Source organism: Panthera uncia, chromosome D4 (assembly GCF_023721935.1).
Source record: "Panthera uncia isolate 11264 chromosome D4, Puncia_PCG_1.0, whole genome shotgun sequence".
NCBI lineage: Eukaryota > Metazoa > Chordata > Mammalia > Carnivora > Felidae > Panthera > Panthera uncia.
Genome location: NC_064807.1, coordinates 74,080,059 through 74,092,555, shown reverse-complemented (window position 1 = coordinate 74,092,555; position 12,497 = coordinate 74,080,059). Strand labels below are relative to the sequence as shown.

General features: G+C 43.4%; 1 protein-coding gene and 1 long non-coding RNA gene across 2 annotated transcripts in view; one reads left to right on the top strand and one right to left on the bottom strand.

The window, feature by feature from the left end:
* Window positions 1-12,497, top strand: part of LOC125920717 (astrotactin-2) — a 243,710-nt gene that overhangs the window by 115,086 nt on the left and 116,127 nt on the right. The window lies entirely within an intron of this gene.
* On the bottom strand, window positions 2,864-6,585 carry LOC125920732 (uncharacterized). The gene is made up of 3 exons (XR_007457174.1): window positions 6,436-6,585; window positions 5,039-5,135; window positions 2,864-4,169 (listed from the first exon to the last, which is right to left on the bottom strand). It is a non-coding gene; the product is annotated as an uncharacterized LOC125920732 (long non-coding RNA).

Sequence of the window (12,497 nt, the reverse complement as noted above, 5' to 3'; positions counted from 1 at the left end):
ATTACAGGCAAAGAAGGACAGGGGGCCCACTGGGGACATGATGCTATTCCCCCTTCTCTCTTCATAAAGCACTATAAAGCCTTGACTGAGGAAGCCTCTAGAATTCTCTTATAATCCAGACACGAGCGAGGGTGGCCTCAAGGAGACACTGGACTTCTCAGCAATGTGTACATGTGGGTCTATGACTGAAATTATTTTAAGCATTGAAAGAAGTGTTTGCAGTCCAAGTTGATGAAGTTGTCTACAGATCATGCATGCATGCATTCATTCAACAATTATTTATTGAGTTTCTTTTAACTGTCTATTCAGTATGCCTGGCACTTTTATAACTAATGTATCTTCAACTGCAATCTGTCCCTCCCTTCAGCATTCTTTCACTTGCCATTCTTCCTATCTTTCTTTTTTTTTTTTAAGTTTATTTATTTTGAGAGGGGGGAGAGAGAGTGCGCGCGCAACCATGAGCAGGGGAGGGGCAGAAAGAGATAGAGAGAGAGAGAGAGAGAGAGAGAGAGAGAGAGAGAGAGAGAATCCCAAGCAGGCTCTGTGCTGTCAGCACAGGGTCTTGATCCCATGAACCTGTGATAACGTGACTTGAGCCAAAATCAAGGGTTGGGCACTTAACCGACTGAGCCACTCAGACACCCCCACCCCCCACATCTTTCTTAATGTAACCCAGTAGGTTACCTATGGTTAGAAGTCTCTTTGTGGCTGCATCACTTTCAGTATGGCTGTTGATGAAGCATTTAGCGGGGAGAGCTATCATCCTGAGACATATTAAACACTGAATAGATATTTGCTAATTATCAGGATCATTTTATCACTGTAAAAGTATATGACCTTCTACCACATTCACTTCCCCAAATCAATTCTCTAGACCTCAGTTTTCTCACTAAAAGAAAAAGAAAATTATTATAATAGTTCATGTATAAGCTTCCTTATAGGTTTGCGTTTCCTAGATACCAGAAGAATATCTTTTCTTTTACCTTGCCTAAGTGTCTGTGACATAGGTTAGCCATCCATGTAAAGTGGAGAATCTAGCCATTTTTGAAAATCATTCAGGTATGAACTATGTACTTAAGATCCATGCATTTTTTTGTATGTAAATTCTATTCCTCAAAAAAACGAACAGTATGAGAGAGGGTCAGAGAGCGCTTTAGTAGAGCCCTTTGGGATAATAGTATTCAGTAGTAATCATGAAGTAGGAAGTGTATAATCCATTTTATTGACACAGAGATGCTCAGTAACATATCCAAGGTCAAGTGGTGTCCTTTTTAAATCATTATTGTCCCAGAGCCTACTGCAATTATAACTAGTTCTACCTTTTCCATGAACTCTTTCCTCATTCTTACCTCAGGACCCATGACTGCTCTGGGTTCTAAGATATCTTTGCTCCAGAAACCCCTGGCTTAGGCACCATGTTGTCTGTTGCTCCTGCCCCCACTGTCTGTACTCAATGAATAAACAGACTTTTGGTTCCTGAGGCTGTCAATTGGCCCTGTTTTATAAGTCCTAAATTTGCTGCTAAAGTGTTTTACAAGATACAACCAAACAAAAGCAAGCCTTTGAATAGAAGGTCACAGTTTTGGAAGGGCCTTTTGGGGTTTTAACACTAATGCTGGGCATTAAATTCATCTTAAGCAGAGCTGAGTTTTCCCTCTGGATTGGAGGGATGGGTTTTCAATGACCAGTGTCATTTGGGATCCTGGAAAGCAGAGGGTGGATATTTTTGGCATGGTTTATGCCCAGTGCCTCATTCTTCAGTTGACTCAGGTTTCTGGGTGGAGTTTTAATCTTGTAGTAAGACTCTGGACCTAGGACAACAGTCTGGCCAATTTCCCCTCGGGTCACTCTAAATGACAAAAAACACTGGTAACATTTCCACAGGCACCATTGGAAATGGAACCTTCAAACTCTTGTGTACATGGAAGTACAATCACTTTTAGACGATAAGAATAAAAGGGAGATGCTGGGATGCTTGTCTAAAAGAGCCTGGGCATAGCCATGAGCATGTCCTGCCTTTGGGTCATGCCTTCCTTCTACTTTATAAAACCCTTTTGTCCATTGCCTCATCAATTGCTTACAGTAGTTCTATGATGGGGAGTATCCTGGGACTCCTTTTCTAGGTCTGAAAATGGAGACTCAGAGAGGGAAAGAGATGCAACCAAAGACACATAGGTGATAAGCGCTGCAGGAATACTAAGGAATCCTGCTTTTGCTGTCAACCATCTACCGTGCAAGGACTTGGGGTTATCACAGTCAGTCATTTAAGCAACTCCTAGATGCTTATGTCATCACCTCTACCATATAAATGGGCAAACTGAAACCCGGGATGGTAGGGTGGCTGGTCCAAAATTAATTACATTGCTCAGGCCCTGGCAGGAGTTTTTCTGGATTGTTTAAAATTGAGTCCATACCAAGGTGCCTCTTAGTAATCCTCCATATGGAAAGAATGATTTCCTCTAAAACTGGCCTCAAGAGCTCGATGTTCTGTAACTGTATCACTTTTTAACATGGCCAGTTGTTTTAGGAAAACAGGTTTCAGGGGCGCCTGGGTGGCGCAGTCGGTTAAGCGTCCGACTTCAGCCAGGTCACGATCTCGCGGTCTGTGAGTTCGAGCCCCGCGTCAGGCTCTGGGCTGATGGCTCGGAGCCTGGAGCCTGTTTCCGATTCTGTGTCTCCCTCTCTCTCTGCCCCTCCCCTGTTCATTCTCTGTCTCTCTCTGTCCCAAAAATTAAAAAAAAAAAAAAAAAAAACGTTGAAAAACAGGTTTCACCAGCTGTGAATTGGTAGCCTCTAGTAGATTAGTGGTTGCTGATGAATTAGAAGACTCTTTAACTTGAGAACATAGCTCCTTTCTGAACTCAAAGTCTCTCTTAAGATTTTATCCATAGAGGTCTTATTCTTGAGACCAGTCATTAATTAGCCGAAGTCCAAAGACCTGCTCAGACTGATTACTGATCATTTACTGTGTAGGTCTGTATACCAGACACTGTTTTAAGGACATCAAATATATTTTCTCAAATCCTTGCAAATTCTGTGATCTATAAATTGTCACTGCCTTTTTTAAAGAAGAGAAAACTGGTGTTCAGCGAAGTAAAATTGCTTGTCCAGGGCAGAATTGGAAATTGAAAAAGGCCAGAGTCCCTGACCCTTTTGGTATGCCAAACTGTCTTTCAGTTATTGAAACACCAACCAAAGATGTTGGAAGGGACTTTAGATATTTCCCAAGTCAGCTTCCTATGAAATTCCAGGATGTTGCAAATGAAGCCTCAGAAGAGGAAAAGGATTCTTGATTAGGTAGAATTGTGCCATATTCTACATTGGCCTAATCAAGTAGATTTTGGAGACTGGTACTTTCTTTTAGGATTCCCTGGGCCTGGGTATAAAGATCATCATTGATACTAGTCATCCGAGGAGGAATCAGAATGTACCTAGAGATTACTCAGGGATTCAGGGCAAGGGCAGAAGAGACTTCTTCACTCTCATGGCTCTCCTAAAGCCTGGACCTTGACTTGAGCACTGTTTTAAGGACTGGAACATTGATTTTGGAGGGCCACACTACTCAAATTATCCTGGAAAATTCCCTGTAATGAATGACCCACCCATTTTTCTCCCTGTTCCTCTCCTTCTTCCTGAGTGAGACATAATCCTAGCAACTGGGTTATGTCACATTTCACTTTGTTTGGAGAGGATAAGATTTTCCCTACTCTAAATTGAGTGATTGAGCTTTTGTGAGCTCACAGATCTAATCTTGAGATGCGGGTGGGTTAAATTTGGTAGTTGAGACATAATAGGAAATGGAGTTTTGGAGAGTTTGGGTTAGAGGGAGTGATTGAATCTTTCTCTCAGTCAGAGATGATCTTTGGGGGCAGACTAGAGTTTCTCCCACGCAGATGGGCTCGTCTTGCTCTGGAACAATGCACTCAGTGACGCTCTCTGAGATAAATACGTGTGCAGTAAAGGTCGAGGGACTGTGTCTGCTTCCAGTTATGTGCTCTTTCCCCCTGAGGCTGTATCTTCCTGGCCATGTCAGACTCAAGGTTCATGAATGGGTGTGGTATCACAGGAGTTCTGGACATCAGATTCTCTTTGGTTCTGACCTCAATTAAGCTACCAACTCTCTGTGGCTTTTGGAAAGTTGTTTCTCCTTTCAGGCTGAATTTCCTCCTCTGGAAAAAAAAAATGGGTGAGAATCTGTCTGTTACAGTCTCCTTTTGAGTTAAGTTTTTAAGAATCATTAAGGATTATTCAATCTAAGCAACATATGTTCTGAATGTCCACAGTGTGCCAAACACTGGGCTAAGTGCTGGGAATTCATTGGTGAACAAGAATAGACAAGAACTCAGCCTACTTGAAATTTAGAGTTGAATAGGGGAGATAAACTATAAGCGATTAACTTGAAGCATAGCATTTCCTGGGGAGAAGGACCATGGTGTTTTATGGTAGTATATAGTAAGAAGTTTTAAACTACTGTTGAAAAACTATGTTGAGGTAGAGTAAAAATGTATTTATTGCACACACACACAAATCTCTGGTTAGTAGATATTTATGCCTGATGAATAGGACAAGTTGCATTGTTAAAAGTCCATTTGATCATCGAATGCATCCAAGGAGAGCTGGATCCTTATGGCTTACTGGGCAGGAAGCGTCTGATGGGATGAGAGACCCCACATCTACTGGGGCTGGGCCACAGAAAGCTTAAAGGAATGCCTACTTCTGCATTAATGTGATAATTTGGTTGATATCTGCAAGCTCCAGGAGATCAGGGCCTAAGTCTTTGTCACTCAGCACTGCCTTCCCAACACTCTAGTACAGTTCTGGCACATGGCTAGTATTGAACAAGTGTTGAATGAATGTGGTTGAGAGGAGGTGAGACTGGAACCAGGTCACAATGGGATTAGACAACAGGCTAAGCTGTTTGGACTTCATCCTGTAGGCAAAGGGGAGCGCCGTCAGCCTTTTTCAGAAGGATCAGAGACATGACCAGAATGGCACTTTGGAAAGAAAGAATCTTTCTAAGTGTCCTGAGCATAGTTACCTGTTTCTGTAGCCAATTTGTGAACTTCTTGATGGATCTTTTCTCACGCTTCCTTGTGTTTAGCACAGTTCCACGCACAGAGAAAATACTCGGAACGCTTGTAACACGAATGAATGGATGAGTGAACAGAGGCACAACAAAAAATGGCTGGATAAATGGAGAGTGTGGTGTCCAGCACAGGCTGTAAATAAGTCAGCATGAGATTGGGAATCTCAGCTGTACCATTCATTAACCATGTGACACTGGGGGCAAGACTCAACGTGTTTGTTTGTTTGTTTGTTTGTTTGTTTGTTTGTTGTTTTGACTTTTTAAGGTTTTTGTTTCAATTCCACACAGTATGATATTAGTTTCAGGTCTACAATATAGTGATTCAATACTTCCATACATCACTCAGTGCTTATCACGACAAGCGCCCTCCTTAATCCCCATCATCTATTTAACCCTTCCTCCCCACCCACCTCCTTTCTGGTAACCATCAGTTTGTTCTCTGTAGTTAAGAGTCTGGTCCTTGGTTTGTCTCTCTCTGTCTCTCTCTCTTTTTTTCCCTTTGTTCATTTGTTTTGCTTCTGAAATTCCACATATAAGTGAAATCATATGGTATTTGTCTTTCTCCGACTTATTTTGCTTAGCATGATACTCTGTAGCTCCATGCATGTTGTAAATGGCAAGATTTCATTCTTTTTGATGGCTGAGTAATATTCCATTGTAGATGTACGTCACACCTTCTTTATTCATCAATCAGTGAACACTTGGACTGCTTCCATAATATGGCTATTGTAGATAATGCTGCTATAAACATAGAGGCACATCTGTCTCTCTGAATCAGTGTTCTTGTGGGTAAATACCCAGTGTTCTTTGGGTAAATAACCAGTGGTATGATTGCTGGATCATAAATTAGTGTTCTATTTTTAACCTTTTTTTTTTAAAGGGCGGGGGCCGGAGAGAGGCAGAGGGAAAGGGAGAGAATCCATGATGAGCATAGAGCCCAACGCAGGGCTCTATCCCATGACTCTGGGATCATGACCTGAGCTGAAACCAAGATTTGGATGCTCAATGGACTGAGCCACCCAGGCACCCCATTTTTAACTTTGAGGAACCTCTATACTGTTGTCTTCCACAGTGGCCGCACCAGTTTGCATTCCCACCAACAGTGCATGGATTCAATTTTGTTTTCTTTCTTAGTTTATCTCTTGACTGTGGACATTAGTGTGTAGTATGTGATGGGTGCTCAATAAATTTCAGCAGTTGTTATCTGTGTTATTCCTTTCATGGGGAAGATCCATGATTTTCTAGGGAATCTGCAAAGAAGAGTCTCCCTGGATCCCTCTCTCCTTCTCTGCATGGTTTATAATAACGGTCCTGTAAATGTTTGAGCTGACAGAACCCATGTAACTCACCAAGTATAAACCCCTTTCTTGTACAGAGATGATGAAGTCCTTGAGAATAAGGGTGGTGAGTTAGAGACAGAGCCAGGACTTGAGCCCAGGTCCTCCAGTTTATGACTCTTGAATCACGTATGTATGGCCAGTGGAATTATCATTGAGACTGGCCTTATGATTTCAAGGATTCTAGTAGTAGAATGGAGCCTTAGGCTCTTAAACATTCTAAAGGTAAGATGAAATTATTCTTTAAGCTTGTGCAGTACATCAGGTTGGGTATTCCATTCCAACACCCAAAAGGTATGATAATTTGTTTTTGTGTTTTTTTTTTCTTTTTTCCCTGAGGGAGATGAGTAGTCAGAAGGAATGGGATTAGTAAAAATAAAGATAAGATTCACACCAGAGGCTTCTCTTGCTGGCTCCTAATTATCTCCTTAAACTTAAACTCCTCTAAGAGTTCCTGGGCCCAGGCTGTGGATGGATCCAGAGTCCATCATAGACTACAGGTGAGCTGAGTAAGAGGCGGAGATGATCACCATTGATTTGTTGCACACTGTCAACAAGGCCATGCACATCTCTGTCCATTTTGCACAGAGAAGGGGCAAGATTGGCTCAAATCATGCAATGTCAGGGCAGAGATGAAATCAACTGGCCATGACATTGCACCAGATAGAGGGTGAAGGATAATGTGGGCCAGGGATAATATGTGCATGGAGGGGGATGGTCTTCTCTGGGGAGTGGACCTGATTAAGGTGGAAGATCCTGAGTTCAGTTTTGGATATGTTATATCTGAGATACTTGGAAACATTCAATTAAAAGATGTAGCAACACATTTGGCTATGAGGACCCAACAAAGAAGATGTGGCCAGGCAATAAGACTCTGAGAATTAATCAGATGAAAGATGGAACAATGCACAATGGATATATCATCTTGATAAAGTCAACTGACCAGTGGAAGTGGGTTTGGGACTGAGCCTTGAGCAACCCCAGCAACTAACTTCCAGGTAGATGAGCTTGAATCTGCAAAAGATAGTAAACAGGAGCAACCTGATGGGACAATAAGAAGGGTGTGTGGAGGAGGGGGAATCAGGCAGCCAGGAAATGAGAGCTTCAAGGAGTAAGGGAGTGGTCAACAGATTGCAGACTGGGGTTGTCCAGAGTCACTCTGGCTGTAAACGGCAGAGCCAAAACTTAAGTATAGGTCTGTGTTTCCAAAAACCATTCCTCTTCCTAAATGCTGTATGTTCAACCCAGGTAGGAGATAGACTTGGTGAAATGTCCACGATTGCTAGAACTATCCTGTCCTTCCCTGACTCTCTGGCTCCTTAGACCCCAAATGCCCTCAGAAAAGACAGGCTTAACGGAAGGAAGGTCAACCAGAACTTGAAACTTAACTCTGAGAACACTAAGGCTCCTTTCTGCCAAACTTTCTCCCCTCCCCCATCCCCAGGGAAAGGAGTCCAACAAAACTTCAATTCACTTGTAATTGCCCCACTCCCAGAACTAGAAGGATTTTTTTGTTTTGTTTTGTTTTTGTTGTTTTTTGTTATTGGTTTCCTTCTAACACCCTCAACTGATGCTTTTACAAAACTGTTATTTTAGGGCTGTTTGGACTTGTTTTCTACATAGCTCTTGTTTTCTATTATTTCTCTCTTTTTCCAGGGTTCAGACTAATTAAAGGAAGTGTAAATCACACCTCGTTTGCACAGAATACCTTTCATGAGGTCTGGAAGCAATTTAGCTTCTGTTTGCCAAAGATCTTTAGGAAAGAGAAAAAAATCCCCTTGGTTTAAAAAAGATTAATTTCTTGGTGCCAAAAAAACCCATTAAGTGCACCTCCCATTTCTGGGATCTTTTATGGTTTTCATGTGAAAATGGCAACCAGGGAAAAAAGAGGGAAGACCAGGCTGGCTTTGCAATTACATCTGGCCCTTCTATGCCACCAACTCAGCTGTCCTGCTGCAAAGAACAGATTTAGAACACAGCCTGGTGTCATACAGCATCTCAAGTGAATGGAAGATCTGTCACTGGCTTTCTTTTGCTCCCTTTCCTCCATCCCAGATTCTAGTCAGCCCTCAGTCAATGTTCTTCATAGGGCCATGGGTCCTTGACTTGGGTTGAAGTTTATCTGCAAGGCTCTAGATGAAAGGGCAAGGCTGTAACCTTGGGCTGCCTCTTGCCCCCACTTTTAGAGACCTCCTCTCCTGTTTCAGTCCCTTTCGCTCCCTCTCCCCACATTGTCTTATCCCTGCCTCTTCTGTCCTGTGTGTGTTCACCTTTGCTCTGAGAACTGACCCACTGCATTTCTTCTGAGATACTAACATTTTAGAATATGGAACCACAGAGAGTGCCTCATTGCTTTCTAACATCCTAAGTTTACAGATGATGACACTAGGGCCAGTTAGGGAGGTTGTTTGTCTGTGCACCCACACCTTTGGCCTGGCAGAGCCAGCGTTAGACCTCGGGGCTTGACTCGCAGACCAATGGTCTTTTTGCTCTTTTGTTTGGAGAGCTCTAACAGCAAGATGGTGGAAGAAAAAGCCGGTAGGGCTTGGAGGCGTCGTGTGTGCTCTGCTCCTCCCATTAAACCCTGATGATGCTTGCATTTGCTACCTGCTCATAAAATCAATGATGGGAAAGCAAAGAGAGATGAACTAGACTAATTATGGAGATAGATGCAGTAAATTACAGTCAGAAGAGAAAAACATTTGTGATAGATTCTGTATTCAAATCTTCCATTTCCATGTGGATGACAATGGGCATGTAACTTCATCTTTCTGGGTATCAGTTACCCCCTCTATAAAATAGGGATAATAGTACCACTCCCGTGGGATCGTCATGATAATTAAATGAGCCAGTGGGTATAATTGACCCATAGTGGAAGATCGATAATTGATAATTGCAGGCTACAGTTTTTCCAGGTGCTTTCCTTCTTGAGAGTGAATCAAAAACCGGGGTATGTGGCTACTTCTTGGCCTCACCCCCCCCCCCATGTGGAATTTACTTCCTAAGAAAATAAGTAAATAATAATTCAAAAATATTTGGAACTTGTTAAAGCATGAAATTTCCAGGCTGCTTTTCTGCTGATCTGAACCTTCTGTAATCTTTCTGAGGGGGAGAAATCACCGTGGACAAAAATAACTTTATCCAAAAATGTATTGCATACTCTATTTCCTCAGTTGGTATTTTTTCCATTTGAAAAACCCAACTTAAAAAAAAAGTTGATGGGAAGGGAGGTAGTGTGTGGGCATGAAAGAGCCATGGTGTTGTATTGAGGATCTGCAGGGTGGAGTGGGAAAAAGTACAAGCTTTGCATTCAAATCCTGGCTCTGCTGGATCCTATTTACATTATTTTAGACACAATTGTTTCTTTGCTTCTCTGAACTCATGATTTCACGTTTTTAAAATGAGAATCCTAAAACTCTTAGCTGGGTAATGAAAAATGTACTCATGCTGGTAGATAGTAGAAGTGAGTGAGAGAGAGAATTCTAAAAAAAAAAAAAAAAAGATATATGCAGTTTAAAAAATTTTTTTTCAACGTTTTTTATTTATTTTTGGGACAGAGAGAGACAGAGCATGAACAGGGGAGGGGCAGAGAGAGAGGGAGACACAGAATCGGAAACAGGCTCCAGGCTCCGAGCCATCAGCCCAGAGCCTGACGCGGGGCTTGAACTCACGGACCGCAAGATCGTGACCTGGCTGAAGTCGGACGCTTAACTGACTGCGCCACCCAGGCGCCCCATGTATGCAGTTTTAAAAAGGTCCCTGAGAGGCAGAAGACCAGAGTTTGTGTTCCAGTTTTAACAGTGGCCGGGACTTAACTTTCTGAGCCTCAGTCTCCCTTTAATAAAATTACTTTATTGCTGTCATTTCAGACTACACTGACCCTTGGCCTTGGCCCTGTCCTCATCATTGCTCTCCTGGGTTACTGTAACGTTCTCCTAACTAGTCTTCCTGTCTCCATCCATCCTAACCCTTTTACCCCTCTGATTTTTCACTTTGCAGTCAGTGGGAGGAATCTAAAACCCATCATAATTCTCTTTTGCCTTCAGAATAAGGTTCCCATTTCTTAGTGTGGTTTTTAAGGTTCTCCTAAATTTTACCCCTTCTTGTCTCTCCAGCCCTATCTCTCCTCGCTTCCAGTCCAGCCCTGCCTGCCGCCCTTCCCTCGGCCACTGCACACTGTAATCCCTCTGCTGAGATACCCTTGCATGAGATACCCTCTTAAGAGCCCACCCTCAACTTGAGGCTGCTGTAGGAGCTTCACCTACAAGCCTCCTAATCATTGGACTTCCATCTTAGGTCAAGGGACTCAGTATCACTGAGCCCCACACTGCCCATCTGTAAAATGGGCATATCAGTTGCCTCTCCACAGGGTTGAAGGAAGAATTCAGTGAGACAACCAACCTAACTGACCTTGTTTGGCTTGGCATATATTAAGTGCTTTTCACAAGGTTAGCCTTTCCTCCTTTTTTTCTCATCACTGCCTCCTGGACAGCACTTCAGACTCAGATTCTGTGGGTTCACATGCCTCGTGCTCAACGCACACCTCTTTCCCTGAACTGTGAGCTGGTTCCTTGAGAGTCTTTGGATTTCTGTGCTTGGGTTCAGATTTCAGATCCCCACTCCCCCACGAAGTAATTGTCACTTTGGATGAATTAATCTGAGCCTCAGTGCCTATCTGTAAAGTAGGAACAGTGACAGCGGCTACCTCACAAGGCTGTTGTTGGGATTAGGTAAGAAAATGCACATAAAGCACTTAGCAGAGCTCCTGGCGCATAGAAAGAACTGGAGACATGGTTTCTGTGATTGTTGTTTTCTTTCTGTATCCCTAGTGCCTGGCCCTGAGACTATACGCTGCTTACTGAAAGGATGAAAGGGCTTTGCAAGCAAGGGGGAGTGTGGGATGAGTTTTCGGATGCTTTTCAAAGGAGAGTTGGTAACAGATCCAGGGTGGGGCTTGCTTTATGTGATTATGGGATCAGGCCAGGACACTCTTGTTTCCCTGAGCCCTACTCTCTTCTTCTTTTGTTTGAAGCTTGGGAAGGGGATGAGAAGAGGAGAGTGCCCAAATGTTCACCATGGGGCAGGCACAGGCACACAGAACCAAAAACATGTGAGCCTTCGGGACCATCCTTGCCAATGTGCCATAATCCTGTCCTGAAGCATTTCCTGTATTCCTGCCCCAGCCTGGCATCCTCTCACGCTCCCCGCCCCCCCAACCCCCCATAGCCATACCAACTGGCAGGGTCCTCATCCCCTCTACCCTGGCCTTTGTGGGGGCTACCTAAGTCATCAGGCCTTTTATGAGTCTGAGCCAAAGCTGCTTTTTGGCTAAAATCCCATGGGCCTTGATGGTAAACCATCCTGAATTTGAATTCCAGCTTCCCTACTTACCAGATGTGTAATTAGGTCCAATGACTCAATATTTCTGAGCCCCACTCTCCTTACCTGTAAAACAGAGACGTTAATCCCCATTCACGAGGTTGTCATGAGGGTTACATGAAATAATGTAGGTAGTACGCCCAGTGATCACCTGACATATAGTAAATGCTTCTTAGGGGATTAGTCCCCCTTCCTCTTCGTATTGTCTACACTTGCATCCTGGACACTGCCCTGCACCAGCCTCCTGGATATAGAGGAGCTAGTTTTCTATAACTGGAAAGGTTCAAGGTGGGGCCAAATGGCACTGGCTTGTTGACCGAGGGGTCAGCTTCTGTGACCTTTTGGGTTCTTCCAAACTTAGGATTCTTCTACTCTGTAAAATACTTCCTGGGTTGCAAAGATCAGCATGCAGACAAGAGGGCTACTCCTGCTCATTCCTCTCCCCTTTTTGTTTCCCTTACCTTTTCCTCCCCTGTGCCTTGAGCTTCCCCCTTCCAGCATGGCACCAGAGAGCTACCGCTTTATGGCTAACTCCCCATAATGTATCTTTCTGTTCACCCTCAGAAGCTCACTGTGGAACTTGTCCACTCGTATTCTCCCACCTAGCTTCAGTACACATGCTGACATAGATGGGGAGACACTCTCTGTTTTAAGGGGGAAGTAATTAAGGAATTAGTTTATGGGACCATCCACAG